General features: G+C 41.2%; 1 long non-coding RNA gene across 1 annotated transcript in view; it reads left to right on the forward strand.

Annotated features, from left to right (window-relative positions):
* LOC124789963 overlaps positions 1–12,655 on the forward strand; it is a 34,365-nt gene extending 21,710 nt beyond the window's left edge. Inside the window, exons 2-4 of the long non-coding RNA XR_007016191.1 lie at positions 1,173–1,243; positions 2,731–2,777; positions 12,269–12,655. This is a non-coding gene — a long non-coding RNA (uncharacterized LOC124789963). The remainder of the gene's footprint in view (positions 1–1,172; positions 1,244–2,730; positions 2,778–12,268) is intronic.
* The last annotated feature ends 5,032 nt before the right edge of the window (positions 12,656–17,687 follow it).

Genomic DNA, 17,687 nt, shown 5'->3' on the forward strand with positions numbered 1-17,687 from the left:
TCTAATATTCAGCATTCTTGTGTAGCACCACATTTCGAAAGCTTCTATTCTCTTCTTGTCCAAACTGTTTATCGTCCGTGTTTCACTTCAATACATGGCTACACTCCATACAAATACTTTCAGAAACGACTTCTTGACATTTAAATCTATACAAACCTTAGAAATCATCAGGTTACCTTCCATTAGGAAAGTGGGTGCACTCAGCGACTCTGATATGATTTATAAATTATAGAGGGTAGCATTCAGTTGTCTTCTTTTTGCAGGTTTTTTTTGGCATCAAGATTTCGTCTAGTGCCTAATCATTATCAATACATTATTTTCTAGTCTCGATGTATGTCTGGAGCTACTACATCTGTCGCTTTCATTTCTGCCCAATCCCTGCCTGTTTCAAAAATCTGGACGAAATCGGTTATGGCGTGTAGATGCAATGTCCTTGTAATTCGAGTCGTTCACTTAGGGCGACAATAAATCACTAAGAATTCTATCTGGCAACACTGTACGATCTATGACAATGCTTTAGTATTTGGTACTGTAGTGCACCTAAAAATTATAAATTAAATATAAAAAACCTCAAGGTCTTCATCAACAGAGTCTGAAAGGATGCTATGCTACATCTGCACAGAACCGATCTGTCTGAAGAAGAAAGATGACGAAGAAAGAGTCAGAGGAAAAACCAGTGGTATGCATTGTGCGATGTGGATACGAAGTCGCGAGTTCCATTCCACCCTTTCCTTTACTTGCTAAACCGTATTTTGGCTGCCTGCTAGAGATTTTAGACCGTAATGATAATTCGCTTCTCTTTCTAATTCACCATTAACACTAAAAGCTTCTAGAAATATCCAGAATGAATTTTCACTCTGCAGCAGAGTGTGCACTGATATGAAGCTTCCTGCTTAATTAAAACTGTGTGCGTCTAGAATTCGAACCAAGGAACGTAGGTGATGACGTACCTGGTGGAAGTAAAGTAATGACGAATGGTCGGGAGTCGTGCTCGTGTAGATCAGTTGGTAGACTACATGCTTTCGAAAGGTGAGGGCAGCAGTTTTGAGTACTGGTCCTGCACATAGTTTTAATCTGCCTTGAATTTCCATTCCACAAACATTTCAACTAAAAAACTCGTGATTGTTGTAAAATGAGAACAGTTTATGCTTGAAAGTTTTCTCTCCCTACAGTGATGTCTGGCGCCGTTCAGTCAGGTGAAGGCAGCATGGTGCGCTTTGGACTCGTTTCTGCTCTCGCACTGGTAAGCATAAAATTCTTTATCATTATAGATTGATTTTCCTCGAGAAATAATGTCGATAAGCCTAGTGAACACTGTGCAGTAACATGACACACTACTATCAGTTATTACTTCTTGCCCTCGTAATAGTTTAGTCCCTTCTGACGTTCAATGACAACTAATAATAGATTGGAACAGTGTTTGGAAGCTGGTGATGAAAGATCCAGAAGACGACACATTTATTACGGGTACAAATGAGAAGAAGCACGACATCGTCCTGGATCCCACAAATGTGAAATGAATGTAACTATTCTGCCGGTGCTCACCGTAAGTAAGATTGTGATGTGCTGATTTGCGCGGTGTAGACATACAGTGACCTGCGATATCTGCAAGCTGCAGATACTAATCTTCAAGGAAGACAGAAACACATGGAAAAGTCATCCCCGATTCCCGCACGCGGGCGTCCGAATACGGTCCTTAGTCTCATCAGCAGTCGTTGTGTGACGACAGTTGCGGCCACACCCTGTTAATTCGGGCCCGACCTCGCTTCCTAGAATCTCTCCTCACAGAGGCTGCGGTCTTGTACACCGGTCACGACCTACTCAGCAAAAGTATTTTTTGCCGCTCTGTCTCGAATCCTCTGCAAATCCGCAAGCAGCCCAGACATTCATAACCTTTCGAAAACCGCCACAGAGTTAATGAGAACAGACACGCATATCACACATGACGTCCTACTGCCAGTCACCACGTTTTGAGCACAGTCACATTTCTAGCCGTAGCACTGAATATCCGTAGCAGTGAATGTTAACTGTAGACAGTAACGAGCAACTTTACAAATCGGAAGTATATCTAAGGCCCCTATGAAAATAAACACCGAAGATGGGAGCGAAACGTTGTGTGTCTTAAGTAAATCTACGGACCAGCGCTTGATTTCCTCAAGAACGTTAATAACAGTAAAAATGTCTAAACATATACGGTTTAAGTAATTGTAACAAATTTCAACCGCCATCGGACACGTGATGCATAGACAAAACAAACAAAAGCATATGAACCCAGTGGAATTACTACTTGACCTAAAAGTATTACAGCGGTTACAATTTTAAAAAAGTTTGAAATTATTTTCCCAAGCTTTAACGCAACTAATCAAAAATTTCAAAGGAATTCAGATGTTTAGTAAAACGGCTAACCCACTGACGACGCTACAGATGTGCTGAACTCAAGCAATAAATTGCTATTTGCAAAGCAAAGTGAACACGTTTTCACGACTGTTACTGCAAAAACGAGTATTTTTGACTATTAAAAATCAAAGGATTGTCACCACTTACTTCAGTAATGTGTAATTATTTCTACTGTTTTACTTTCTTGTACAGAGATATTAGTTATTGATGCTGTAATACGAATACGTGCAAAAAAATAGGACAACGTATTACGTATAATGAAGCACTTTGCCATAACACTCGTTCGCTACACCAGAAAGTAACTGACTTTAATGATGTACGTCTTCTTTACAGATTTCGACCGGTATTGGTTTCTACATCCACTCCTAGTGACTCCATTAGTAAGTACCACAATATGTAACTGACCCTGATTTTAAAAAGAGCGTAACTGCTAAGAGACCTGAGGCAAAATAATATTTTCCAAAAGGCCAAAGAATGACACATGTTTGTATTAACTATATTGTTTTAAAGCAGTAAGTTCTAAAATTAAAGAAAAACGAGTATAGTATTCCGAGTAACTTAATGCTGTTTAATATCAAAGTTGTTGGTTGTATTAGAGGGCGTATTTTGTGGTAAGGTAGTAAGAGACTGAACATGTTTATTCGAATTCGAAATGACTGAAATGCGTGAATACTGAGATTTCTGAGTTATCTATGTGCAGCAGCAAAGGTATGAAAAAGTTGAAGGAAAGATAAAATCCGGCAGTTTAAGAGAAGAAAGCAATTTTCAACTTAGTGTCTTAGCATATTGCCTGTCATTAACATTAGCAAAAAACAATCCCCTCATTCGTTGAAAAGGCAGAGCTATCTTGTTTTTAAATTACATTAGTTTTGAAACATCCAGGCCGATTTAAAAAAATAGAAAATGAACACTCATTTACAGAGTGAAAGTCTCGTTCTGGAAACGTTAATTTTACTCCGTCATTGAACTACTTGCCCACAGCCATTCAGTGTTAAATGAATTGCGTTAGGGACCGTATAGCCACAGTGATCTCCAAAGTATGTAATTCCTCAAAATAAAAGGTAACGTATGTCACTGATGACAGGAAAAGTCGCTAACATAATAAGTGAAGGCACTGTAAAAGCACTGCTTTTTTCTCTGTGGTATACAGCTAACGAGACCACTGAGTGCAGCATCGTGACTTTGCAGTCACGTGACACGCAAGGAAAGTATATAAGATGAACAGAGACAATTGGGGAATAATTGATGCTATGATGATAGCCGCAATTGGAAACTGTCACTGACCAAAGCGACTTTAACAAATTGTTCATGGTCATGGTCTTGTCCCTGGGGACCAGTTCAGGCGAAGCTGGTCGTGTTCCTTAAGTGATCTACATATAATTCTACATCTACATGACTACACTGCTATTTAAACTTAAGTGCTTGGCAGATAGTTCATCGACGTACTTCCGAACCATTTCACTACCGTTCTACTCGCTAAAAACACGCTCGAAAAACGAACGCTTAATTGCTTCCGTGTGAGATCTGATTTCTCTTTTTTTACGACGATCACTGCTCCCTATACAGGTGGACCCTAACAGGATATTTTCGCACAGTTCGACCATCTAATCTATAACAGGCTCTCTCCTTTTTCGCGGAAGTTCAAAACGTGCTGCCTATTTTCCAAGTTTTCGATGCCCGCCATAAATTCCATCTGGCAAGCAAAGCATTACTGTAGCAGAGGACAGAGAAACATAGTGCAGGAAATGTCTTTAGTAGATATTTTGCATCTTCTATTTTGCCTATAAAACGGAACCTTTGTTTGGCCTTCCTCATAACATATGTGGAAAATAATATAAGGACGGCGAAATCACGTGCAAACGACAAGACGCTGAATGTCCACCTCATGAATGGCACCTAGCTCTAAATGTGGAAAATATATGTTAATGCAGGTGAGTAGGAAGAACAAACCTGTGATTTTCGGATTCAGTTTTACTGTTGTCCTGCTTTTCACAGTCAAGCCGTTAAAATATGTTGGCGTAACGTTGCGAAGCGACATGAAGTGTAACGAGCACGTGAGAACTGTGGTAGGTAAGGCAAATGGTCGACTTCGGTTTATTCGGAGAATTCTAGGAAAGAGTCGTTCACCTGTAAAGGAGACCGCGTATAGGACGATGATGCGACCTGTTCTTGAGTACTTCTCGAGTGTTTGGGATTCGTACCAGTTCGGCCTGAAGGAAGACATCGAAGCACTTCAAAGGAGTGCTCCTAGATTTGTTACCTGTGTATTTTAACAACACGTTAGTTTTATGAAGATTCTTCAGGAACCCAAATGGGAATCCCTGGAGGTAAGGTGGCGATATTTTCCAGAAATGCAATTGAGAAAGTTTAGGGAACTGGCATTTGAAGCGGACTGCAGAACGATTCTACTGCCGCCAACATACATTGTGTGTAAGGACCACGAAGATAAGATACCAGAAATTACCGCTCCTTTTTCATATATATTTTTTTTCAGTCATCAGTCATCTGTCTGGTTTGATGCGGCCCGCCACTAATTCCTCACCTGTCCCAACCTCTTCATCTCTGAGTAGCACTTGAAGCCTACGTCCACAACTATTTGCTGGATGTATTCCAATTTCTGTCTTCCTATACAGTTTTTGCCCTCTACAACTTCCTCTAGTACATGGAAGTCATTCGCTGATGCCTTAACAGATGTCCTGTCATCCTGTTCATTCTTATTGTGTTTTCCGTATATTCCTTTCCTGTCCGATTCTTTGCAGGACCTGCACGTTCCTTACCTTAACTCTCCTCATATGGAGAAACTGAGACAATCGTTTTTCCCTCGCTCTGTTTGCGAGTCGTGCAGGGTACTCTTCTCCACGCACCGCGCAGTGGCTTGCGGAGTATCTATGTAGATATCGGTCAGAGAACTTGGTAGTCGGAGGCTTGCAATCTCAATAAAGCAGGATTTTCGGTGATCTGTGGCACAAGTGAGGAGAGAGAACAATACTGTTGCAGACGCAAGTGTTTATGAGCGCACCGTCCCGCGTACGTTGCTGAACATAGAACGATCTGTGTGTATTTGCGAGTTGACCCGATAACATTGACAATAACGACTGGATTGTGGACAGAATTTCCGAGACTGGAGCTAAGATCAAGGCACAGATGTCGTATTGTCGGGCGCACCACATTTCATGAATCACGAGGCAGTGAGTCGTGTACATATAAGACGTCGTCCAGGTGAATCGCTGGTCAAACATGCAGCGAGTCACGGACAAAGGCCGGTGAGCCCTGTGGCAGTAACTGAAGAGACCTTGATAGCAGTGGTCAACGTGAACGTTACTGCAGACCTCCTTCGCCCCCTCATGCTTGACATCTCTCATTAGGATAACTGTCCATGCCTTAAAGGCAGAATAGTACAAGCCTGGTTTGACAGAATTACGGTGACATCACATTGATGTCTTGACCAACACACCCACATGATCTGAACCCGATGAAACACATACTGGGCGCTATCTGGCGCCAGCTCCTCACTCACAAACAACTGCTGTTAGCATGAGTGACATAAAAGTAGATATCTCAGGTATTGCGAAACAACTCAAATCACTTAAGAAAGGCAAGTCTTCCGATCCAGATGGTATACCAATCAGGTTCCTTTCTTAGCAATAATAAACAACCGCTCACTGGACGTAAGGTCTGTTCCTAAAGACTGGAAAGTAGCACAGGTCACACCAATATTCAAGAAAGGAAATAGAAGTAACCCATTGAATTACAGACCCATATCACTGACCTCAATTTGCAGTAGGATTTTGGAGCATATACTGTACTCGAACATTATGTATCACCTTGAAGAAAATGACTTGTTGATACATAACCAACACGGATTCAGAAAATATCGTTCTTGTGTAACACGGCTAGCTCTTTATTCCCATGAAGTAATGAGTGCTGTCGACAAGAGACCTCAGATCGATTTCAATTTTCTAGATTTCCAAAAGGCTTTTGATACCGTTCCTCATAACCGACTATAAATCAAATTGCATGCGTATAGAGTATCGTCTCAGTAGTGTGACTGGATTCATGATATCCTCTCAGAGAGGTCACCGTTCGTAGTGATAGACGGTAAATCATCGAGTACAACAGAAGTGATAGCTGGCGTTCCGCAAGGAAGTGTCATAGGCTCTCTGCTGTTCCTGATTTACATAAATGATCTAAGTGATAATCTGAGCAGCCCTCTTAGATTGTTTGCAGATCACGCTGTAATTTACCGTCTAGTAAAATCGTCAGACGATCAATTCCAATTACAAAATTATGTAGAGATAATTTCTATATTTTGCGAAAAGTGGCAATTGGCACTAAACAAAGAAAAGTGCGAGGTCATCCACATGGGTACTAAAGCAAATCTGATAAATTTTGGGTATACGATAAATCGCACAAATCTAAGGGCTGTCAATTCGACTAAATACCTAGGAATTACAATTACGAGCAACTTAAATTGAAAAGACCACATAGACAATATCGTGGGGAAGGCGAAACAAAGACCGTGCTTTGTTGGCAGGACACTTACAAGATGCGACAAACCCACTAAAGAGACAGCCTACATTACACTTGTCCGTCCTCTGCTGGAATATTGCTGCGCGGTGTGGAATCCTTACCAGGTAGGATTGACGGAGTACATCGAAAATGTACAAAGAAGGGCAGCTCGTTACGTGTTATAGCCCAATATGGGTGAGAGTGTTACTGATATGATACGCGAGTTGGGGTGGCAGTCACTGAAACAAAGGCGGTTTTTTTGTGGCGAGATCTATTTACGAAATTTCAGACACCAACTTTCTCTTCCGAATGCTAAAATATTTTGTTGACACCCACCTACGTAGGGAGAAACTGTCATCATCATCATCTTGGACAGTTTCCAGCCACTGGCTGGGTCTGTCGGGAACACAAGCCTCTCCACCGTGTTCTGTCTTTCCACCATTCCCCCTCTTCCACCTTCGTCCAGTTCTCTCCTCTTCTCATCACACATTCCTTCACTCCCTTCACCCATCTATCTCTTGGTCTTCCTCTGGGCCTCTTCCCCTCCAGTTGCAGATCAAACATCCTCTTTGGAATTCTTCCCTCATCCATTCTCTTCATGTGTCCATACCACTGCAGTCTTGATTTTTCTATCCTGTCCTGTACTGGTTCCTCCTTTAGTCTTTCCCTCACATACAAATTTCGCAATCTGTCTCGTCTTGTTACACCCAACCTGCTCCTCTGGAACTTCATTTCACTAGCCTGTATTCTACTTTTGTCGCTTTTGTGCATTACCCATGTCTCACTTCCGTATGTCAATATGGGGACAAAGTAGGTTCGGTATATAATTCCCTTGGATTTCTGTGGCACCTCCTTGCTCCAAATAAGCCCCCTAATGCATTTGTAGAACTGCCCTGCTTTTCTGCATCTTTCATTTATTTCCATTGCGTTTCCCCCCTTACTTTCAATCACGCTTCCCAGGTACTTGAAGTTCTCTACCACTTGTAGTTTTTCCCCTCCACAAGTTATATCCACATTTGGCCTATTCTTCTTCCTTGTTGTGACGATTATTTCACTTTTCTTTGCAGAGAAATGCATTCCATATTGTGCTGCCGTTGCCTCCCATGCATCTAACTGCTCTTGCACCTCCTTCACGCAATTTCCCCATAACATCAGGTCATCGGCAAAAAGCACTGCTTTCATTTTATGATCTCCAATTGCATCTGATACTTGCTGTAGGATTTCATCCATAACAATAATAAACAATAAAGGCGAAAGTGCACTTCCCTGTCGCAGCCCATTTTCCAGCTTGAACCATGCAGTACGTTCCCTCCCCACTTTCACACAACTCTCACTTCCCTCATACATTTTTCTGACTTTTCGTGTAATCTCTTCATCTATCCCTTTTGCGTTCAGCACATCCCAGAGCTTGTCCCTACAGATACTGTCATACGCCTTCTCAATATCCAAAAAGGCCATGATTAAGTCCTTCCCGTACTCATAGTGCCTTTCCTGCAGTTGCCTTACCGCAAATATGAGGTCCGTTGTTGATCTTCCCGGTCTGAAACCGTACTGCTCCTCTTGCAGTCTACTTTCAATACTGCTTCTTATTCTCTTCTCCAGCATCTTTTCATAGATTTTTCCACAGTGGCATAGCAGGGTGATTCCTCTGTAGTTCTCACATCTCCTTTTATCCCCTTTCTTGAAGATCGGGACTATAATTCCTTTCTTCCAATCCTCAGGAATTCTGTTCTCCTTCCACACCACCCTCAGCACTCTGTATAGCCACTGGGTTCCTACTTCTCCTGCTGCTCGTATCATATCCACTGTTACTTCGTCCCAACCTGGTGCCTTGCCCCCTTTCATCCTCTTTATGGCTTCTTCCACTTCATTCCAAGTTAGATCATCAATTTCCCCACTATTATAATCGTCTGCTGCCTTAGGCTCTCCATCGCTGTTAGTTACCTGCTTGGCAGCATTCAACAGATCTTCAAGTACTCCTTCCAAATCTTTTTGAGCTCATGCATTTCCTCCACAACTCTTCCATTATTATCCATGATCCTCAGGCACTCGCTTCTGTCATTCCTCTTATTTCTTACCATGGTGTAAAGTACTTTTTTGTTCCCTTCACTGTCCTCTTCTAACATTCTTGTCCATTTTTCCATCCACTTCTTCTTCTCCGCCCTTACTATGGTCTGTGCCGCTTTCTTGCTTTCCTTATATTTTACCCTAGCTTCCTCTGTTCGGGTCTGGAACCATTCTCTGAAGGCTTTGTTCTTTCGAAGTACTGCCTCTTTACATATGTTGTTCCACCATGGGGTTTCCCTACTTCTCCTCTTTGTGCTAGTTCTTCCGCACACAGTCTCAGCTGCCTCAACTAGAGCCCTCTTAAAATCGCCCCATTCTTCTTCCACTGTTCTCTGATCTTCCTTTGGCAGCTTCTTCCTGATCAGTGTCTGGTACTGGGTCCTCCGTTCATCCTCTTTCAGCATCCATGTCTTCAACCTTTTCTCCTGTATATCTGTTGCCCTCCTATCTTTTTTCTCTCTTAGGGTGGCTACCAACAGCCGATGGTCGCTGTCTAAGGCCTCAGATGGTATGACCTTAACATCTGTGAGGCTGCTCATCATCTGCCTATCCACTAGTACATAGTCTACTACTGAAGTTTGGGACCAGTCCCCACTGTACCAAGTTATTTTGTGACTACTCCTCTTCTTGTACCACGAATTTGCGATCGCCAGCCCATTCCTCTTGCAGAATTCCAGCAACAATTTTCCTTCTCTATTTCGGTTCCCTCAGCCCTCTGGTCCCATTATCTCCTCGAATCCTTTCCTGTCTGTGCCAACATGTGCATTGAGGTCCCCTATTATAATCTGATTTCCTCCATTTAGCTGCTTTTGCATGTCATCTTCAAATTCCTCCTTCTCCTTTTTTGTACACCCCACCTGTGGGGCATATGCTTGGATGATTTCAATGCTTTTTCCTTTCACCCGTACTCTGGCTTTTATCATTCGATCATTGATACCTTCCACCTCCTCCTGCAGGCCCTCTCTGACCACTATTGCCACTCCATTTCTTCCCCTCTCATTCCCTATCCAGTACAGTTTACATCCTTTACTTAGTGGTTTTTCACCAACTCCTCTCCACCTAGTCTCAGCAAGTCCCAAGATGTCCAACTTCCTCCTTTCCATCATTTCTACAATTTCTTCTAACTTCCCAGTTAGAGTCCTTACGTTTAAGGTGCCCAGCCGTAAACCATCTCGTAATCCTTTTCCATTGCTTGGTCCGTTTCCTTTAAATCCGTTCCGTGATCCGAGGCATGTTCCCTTTTTGAAAGCAGTTGATTTATCCACTACTGGCTTGCTAGGCCTATCGCAGCTTCACCAGAGCCCCGTTAGCCGTCATTATAATAAAATAAGAGAAATCAGGGCTCGAATGGAAAGAATGGTCCTTTTTCCCACGCGCCATTCGAGAGTGGAATGGTAGAGAAGTAGTATGAAAATGGTTCGATGAACCCTCTGCCAGTCACTTAAGTGTGAATTGCAGAGTAACCATGTAGATGTAGATGTAGAATCGGTCGTAATTTATGAGAATTGCGCCGCCTCTCCGAAGACATGTGGTGGCGCATGCTTCCAGCAACCTACTTCTACATCTACATCTGCATGGATACTCTGAAAATCACATTTAAGTGCCTGGCAGAGGGTTTAGCACATGACGAGCCCAAAGCTGGATAAACACGCTATGAAGCAGCTCGCCAATATACATTGGCTCACCAGTATTTGCTGCGATGTAACACATCAGTAAACTCCTACGGGTTAAGTTAACTCGTCCGATATGATAAAATAATGAAAGATGATTCAGGCAATCCACCAGAAAGTGTGGATCATTTACTTCGTTTTCCCATATCAAACATCAATCTTCATTTGCACTTGAATATCAGATAACTGGATCTGTAGACAGGAAGGTGCTAACAGAAACAGATTCCGTACGTGATATTATCTCACGAAGCTTCCAACATGTGTGAGTGGTTTGGGAAGGTATTGAATCTGTCTCGTGTACAAGACTTGTCAGAGATGCTATTAGCAAAAAGATAATTCCCCTGACGTATACCAAACATCCTCATGTATGTACTGGTACCACTGACTGTATGGAAAGCTAAGATTGCTTTATCCAAGACAAAAATAATTGAAAAATACATTATGCAACAAAAAACAACGTTTATCTGGTACAGTGTGACATGGTCGTCAGAAGTGAAAGAACACTAAATATAAATATTTCTGAATTAAGAGGCGGTTTTCCAGTTATAAAAACTATGAAATTAATTTTTAAATTAAAAAGTATTAGTTCACTAACTACACACATTACATTCACAAGGAGGAATCAAAACCCTTCTCCAATGAACCACACGCCGGTAGCAATGAAGCAGTCCAGCACCCAGGACAGCAAAAATTCACGTAAATCAGCAAGAAAAACGCTTTCTGCGGGCAGATCTCACCACTGACAGAATATAAAATGACACGGGACATCGAAAATAATTTTTTAACTGTAGTATTTTTGCAATACAGTATTACGTGTTTTGTAACGTTATTATGAGAGGTAATGAAGCAATTCTCAATGTATTTATTCTAATTGAAAACAGATGTTATATAGCTAAAATTTTAATTTCGATTTTCATTTGGATTTTATGTGGTTGGTGTGCATTTTTTTACGGCAAATTTTATTGCAAGCAGATTTGTCTTAAGTATTTGTATATCAGAGAATATATTGATAAGGCAGTATTTCAGTTAGCCTGGGATAATAAATAAACCATGTTTCTGAAAAATTTGTCCTTGGATAATGTACCATTTTACCTAAGTGCGGACAGTGCGATGGCGCAGAGTGTGTGTGTGTGTGTGTGTGTGTGTGTGTGTGGCGGAGCGCGGAGGTTAAATGGAGAGAGAGGAGTGTTGAGCTAGATGGGGGGAAGGAGAATGGAGGGGGCTGTGAAAGACAGGCTGTGGTCAACTTTCTGGTGGGTTTGGAATTGCGACAGTCGTGGACGAGGAGGCCAACTTTTGTCTTTTGCTCGGTGACCCCCGTTGCCAGGTGACCCCCGTGACTGTATTTATGCCTTTGATTTCACGCACAGGGGAAATTCGTTGAATCGTTTCTTCTAGATGGCAATGCCACTCATCTGATAACTGAGAAGATTTCATCAGTGAAATACTTTAAGTAGCTGGTAATGTAATACTACAGATGTAATTATCAGAAAAAATTTCTTTTTACATCTGTCCCAGGCACTTTACTGAGAAATTTTTGTTTAGTTTTCAGTCAAATAGAATTTTATCTATATTATTGTTGAGATGTCAAATTACTAATACGATTACTGTCATCTTATTTTCAGATGGAAACGAGATTTGGTGAAATATTAAAGCAACGTACATGGTAATCCCTAAATGGATAGTACATTAGCAATATAGGAGCAGATATAGTGTTTTGCATGTAGTTTCTAACGTATAATCATCCAATAATTCCTATACATTTAAAATATTATGCAAATTCATATGTGGAAATAAATTTTCGATAATAATTTGTTTTCATGAACCTATACATCGAAATATCAAAATGAGATAAGGTCTGATTACACTTTGGCATTTATTTTAAACAAAAATTGAATTATCTGTAATTCAAACAGGTAGTCAAGAGTACATGATGTAGCAACTACATGAAAATGCAAATCAAAGATGTACGTTTCTCTACTCTCAATTTTTGTGTAAATTTTCCGAAGATCGATATTAATTAAAATAGTACGATACACTCAATTAAAACTGACTTTCCAAACTTAAGATAAATTATCGTTTTATAACACTACCACCCACTACTAGATTAGCAGTACATCGTTTATGTTACTCCTATGAATGTGTTCGTGAGTGTCACGGTTAAAGTATCAGACTACTTTCATTTCTCTAAGGGTTTCTATTGAAGCAGTAGCAGAATAAACAGAAATCGAACCAAAGCTCTATTATTAATAAGATAAACTGTAATTAAGTGAAACTAAACGGTCGCCAGAGTAGTTTTTCATGTATTAGCACAGTTCATATTGAAAGTTAACTACTGAAATTATGTTTTGCAAATAAGATACCATCAAGGGAGGTAACGATAGTTTGGAATGAAGCACACAGAAGAAGTATCAACCGTTTTTGAAACAACTGGCTCTCATTAGGGCTTACTATCTTTATACTAAAACATAAAACTACTGATAATTAAAGGTAAATAATTAGTAATGATGGAGTTATATTAACTTGCATAAGAAGCTCTTTTGTCAGCCTAATAATTGAAAAATACCGTCCTTGACATGGTTGTCAGGTAATTACATTCTCTCGTCCTATCATTATTTGTATTCTCAAAGGCCATTCACATCATTGTTCTATTTAGCTCAAATGGAACATGCGGTACCTAGATCAAGTATAGTTTGGATAGATGTAACCAGCAGCTTGTTATAGCAACAAACGTTAGGTAGCTGGTAAGAGTACGTCATTAATGCTGTAATTGTTACAGGAAATTTAAATCTAGCTCAACAATTAGCTACCCAGGGACTAATCTCTCAGTAGACATAGATCGAGGCCAAATATTTTAATCACAGCACTATACGAGAAAAACTACTTACTATATAATTATGAAATTTAAACGCTTTACTTCCAAACCTGCTCAATAATTAATCCTTATGCTGGCCCTCCAAAGTTTGCTAGCCAGTAATTACTATGAATCATCAACGTTTTTGCAGGTAACTGCACTACTTTAAATCTTTCCTTGGCATTTGAACTTTGGTGAATATTTAACTATCTTGTTTTGCAAAATACGTGAAGTATGTCAAAACTTATGCTCACTGAATAATTATGAAATTTACTACTCCCCAAAGTTTATTCTCTGTGGCGAAAATTTACTGAAATGACTTTTCAGCTCAATGAAACAGGATACTCGAAAATAAGGTTGAAGTTGGGATAGAACCAGGTAAACGACAAAGAATAAAATGTGGATGCTCAACAGCACACAAACCTATTATTGAAATAGAAATTGCATCAATGGTCCATGCAATTATGCAATACTCAACTGATAATTTGAGATGTAGGAGATGGCAGTGTCAGTCCGCTGTGGCTATTCAAAAAATGTTGTGTGACAAGTTTCCAAGATTCTCTTCTTCGCATCGGATTTTTGTAGTGCACAATAGCCCAAGTATGCCATGATCAATAAGCTGCATTACTTCCACATCCTAGGTTATGATACGTTTGTTGCTGCTCTTCTCGCCTCGTTCAGTCCACAAGATGTGAACACTTTTAGTCTGCTTGCCACCGACTGACTCTTGACACAAAGGAGCCTTGCAGTTCGACCGCCAGTTCAATCTTTTCTTTTCTCGCCTACCCAGTTTCATTGTGGAGGGACCTCCATCCAAGTTTTATATGATCACAAATCTGCTTTCCCTATACATGAACCAATACTGCAAGTAGAGTTTTAAGATTTCCATTATTTAGCAAAAAATTATTTTTTAAAATTGCATCCATAGATAAGTTACACTGGCATAAGTTAGCGTAAATAATGAATAAAACATTTACTTAGATGTCACATCAGAAAGCATGATCATACAGAAGTCACATTAAGTAAAAACAGACAAAGAAGTTAGATAAAACAGTTTTAGGTTTTGTCGATAGTAGAATTAAAGTGTGTCTTGAAAGACTTCTGTTACTGATACAGAAGTGGAAACTAAGGACAATTTAACATCTGTAAGTCAGCCTTGCAAGCAAAATTTTTATTCGTTATATCCAAATATGTTTCAACATATCTGCATCATCGTTAGTTGACTTTATATCTCAGGAGAGTTAAGAGATGCGTAAACACGATGCCTGGAGAAAAATACTCAAGACGTTGATCGAGAATAAAGCTGTCCATCAAATTCTGAGGTGGTAGCTACAGTTCCTTCTTCGTCTCATTATTTCGTAATTTCTTAAATATGTGGTGCTTACTCATACGGGATAACATATCCTTATATTAGGGCAAGATCCAGCGGACTGAGATTAGCTTTACGTTGCTCAGAGAATAATAACATCCCTATGCATAATATATAGATACAGCACACCGCATACAGTGCATGAAAAACTGCGCCACGTGTTTTGCACAAGGGGGAAAGAAAAACGAAACAAGTGTAATACTAACGAAACGTATCTCTCCGAGTGTTGTGCAAGATCACTGAATTAATTAAAGGCAAAACTATGTTGGTTCCACCGGCTATGAATCTTCACGACGAACTGTTTTTTTATCATATTTGCAGTACAGTCTCCCTGTTAGCTCGCATAATGAATGTTATGCCTGCCAGTCATCGGGCACAATTCGGATGAAGACATATCTTTGCCCGTTCACTTCTACTTAAAACTATGGTATATATATATGTATATATATATATATATATATATATATATATATATATATATATTTGGATCATGTGATATGTTTTTCCTGCGAGGCCACTAGCTCCATCATTAAGACCTAGTAGTTGTCCTTATTTCCACCAACGTGTCAGCAAACACCTGATGTGCTCGTTGAAGCGCACGCTCGCTGTCAAGTGATAGGCGCTATTATAAATTCTGTTTTATCTTCCAACCTATGTTTCGTCGAAACTGTCAGTTCACAAGCGAGTCTTAATCACACTACCATGAAAATATCCACGGCACTTGACATTAAGGGTTAGTATCTTTCTTGTATATTTCCTGCTGCAATACAAATAAGATCTCGTTACGAGCACTCTCGCGGTTTTATTGGCCGCTATCGGCATGGTTAGTGTACGCCCTAATTTGTTGGCTTCATTCGTTATTGTCAGAGGGGCCGGAAGTACATCATCGTTTTAAAGCCTATACAGTCGATACTGAGTAAATTATTAACCCTTTTCTCTAAACAGGTACACTATTTGATCAAACGTACCCGGGTATCTGGCTGAAAATTAGTTAAAAGTTCGTGGTGCCCTCCATCGGTAATGCTGAAATTCAATATGGTGTTGGTCCAGCCTTAGCCTTGATGACAGCGTCCACTCTCGCAGGCATACATTCAATTAGGTACTGGAAGTTTTATTTTCCTGCACTGAGGAGAGGTACCGATGTAGGTCGGTGAGGCCTGGCACGGAGTCGGCGTTCCAGAAATCCCAAAGGTGTTCTGCAGGATTCAGGTCAGGCCTCTGCGCAGGCCAGTTCATTACAGGGATGTTATTGTCGTGTAACTACTCCGCCACAGGTTGTGCTTTATGAACAGGTGCTCGATCGTGTTGAAAGTTGCAATCGCCGTCCCAGAATCGCTCTTCAACGCTGCGAAGCAAGAAGGTACTTAAAACATCTACCTAGGCCTGTGCTGTAATAATGATATGCAAAACCTCAAGGGGTGCAAGCCCCTTCCATGAAAACCACCCCCACACCATAACACAGCCACCTCCGAGTTTTACTGTTCGTACTACACACATTGGCAGATGACGTTCACCGGGCATTCTCCATACCCACATCCTGCCATCGGATCGCCACGTTGTGTACCGTGAGTCGTCACTCCACACAACGTTTTTCCACTGTTCTATCATCCAATGTTTACGCTCCTTACACCAAGCGAGGCGTCACTTGGCATTTACCGGCGTGAAGTGTGGCTTATGACCAGCCGCTCGATCATGAAATCCAAGTTTTCTCACCGCCCGCCTAACTGTCATAGTACTTGCAGTGGATCCTGATGCGGTTTAGTATTCCTGTGTGATGGTCTGGATAGATGTTTGCCTGTTACACATTACGACCCTCTTTAACTGTCGGCGATCTCTGTCAGTCAACAGACGAGGTCGGCATGTACGCTTTTATGCTGTACGTGTCCCTTCACGTTTCCACTTCAGTATCACATCGGAAATAGTGGACGTAGGGATGCTTAGGAGTGTGGAAATCTCTCGTACAGACGTCTGACACAAGTGACACCCAATCAACTGACCACGTTCGAAGTCTGTGAGCTCCGCGGAACGCTCCTTGTGCTCTCTTACGATGACTCATGACCACTGAGGTGGCTGATATGGAGTACCTGGCAGTAGGTGGCAGCACAATGCTCCTAATATGAAAAGCGTACATTTTTAGGGTGGCCTGGATACCTTTGATCATATAGTGTAAGTAAACGAATACACACACAAATACACAGGTGGTCCCAGCAAGCACCAACGACACTTACTATGTCGTGCGGGAAGACAAATGTTCGGTTTTCAAGAAGGAACCCATATCCGGAAACTCACAGCTTGGACGCTAGATAGCGTCGAAGTCTGAGAACGAAGGGTTGTAACTGTTTGTTCCGATTCGTTTTGGTGCCTGAATGTGGAAATTATGCAACCCTTTATTGAACTGTGTACTTCAGATGGACGATTTGCGCCTAATAACATTCCTTCGCATGTGCTACACTCTTCCACATAGCTCTTGTGAGCATCCCGTAGTGGAGCTCTTCTGGTCCGCCAGGGCAGTAACATTGTTGACAGCAGTGCGGCGTGTGCCAGTACAGCTACGGAAATGACCGAGATGGTGCTTGCATACGGGAAAGCGGACTGGAGTTAGAGACCTTTTGAAAGAGTGTACGTGAAACGTTTTCCAAACAGACATACCCCACATCATTTCACGTTCACGGCCATCGAGAGACGCTTCAGAGAAGCCGGAAAGTTTAGGTGTGCCAATTCTACAGTAAAGTAGTAGCGACTTCTGCTTGGTACTTGTGAATACTATCCCCAGTGTCTACTGTTTGTCCTCTGGTAGGGGTCAAAACGTGGTATGGGTCGT

This window comes from Schistocerca piceifrons, chromosome 3 (genome assembly GCF_021461385.2).
Source record: "Schistocerca piceifrons isolate TAMUIC-IGC-003096 chromosome 3, iqSchPice1.1, whole genome shotgun sequence".
Classification (NCBI taxonomy): Eukaryota; Metazoa; Arthropoda; class Insecta; order Orthoptera; family Acrididae; genus Schistocerca; species Schistocerca piceifrons.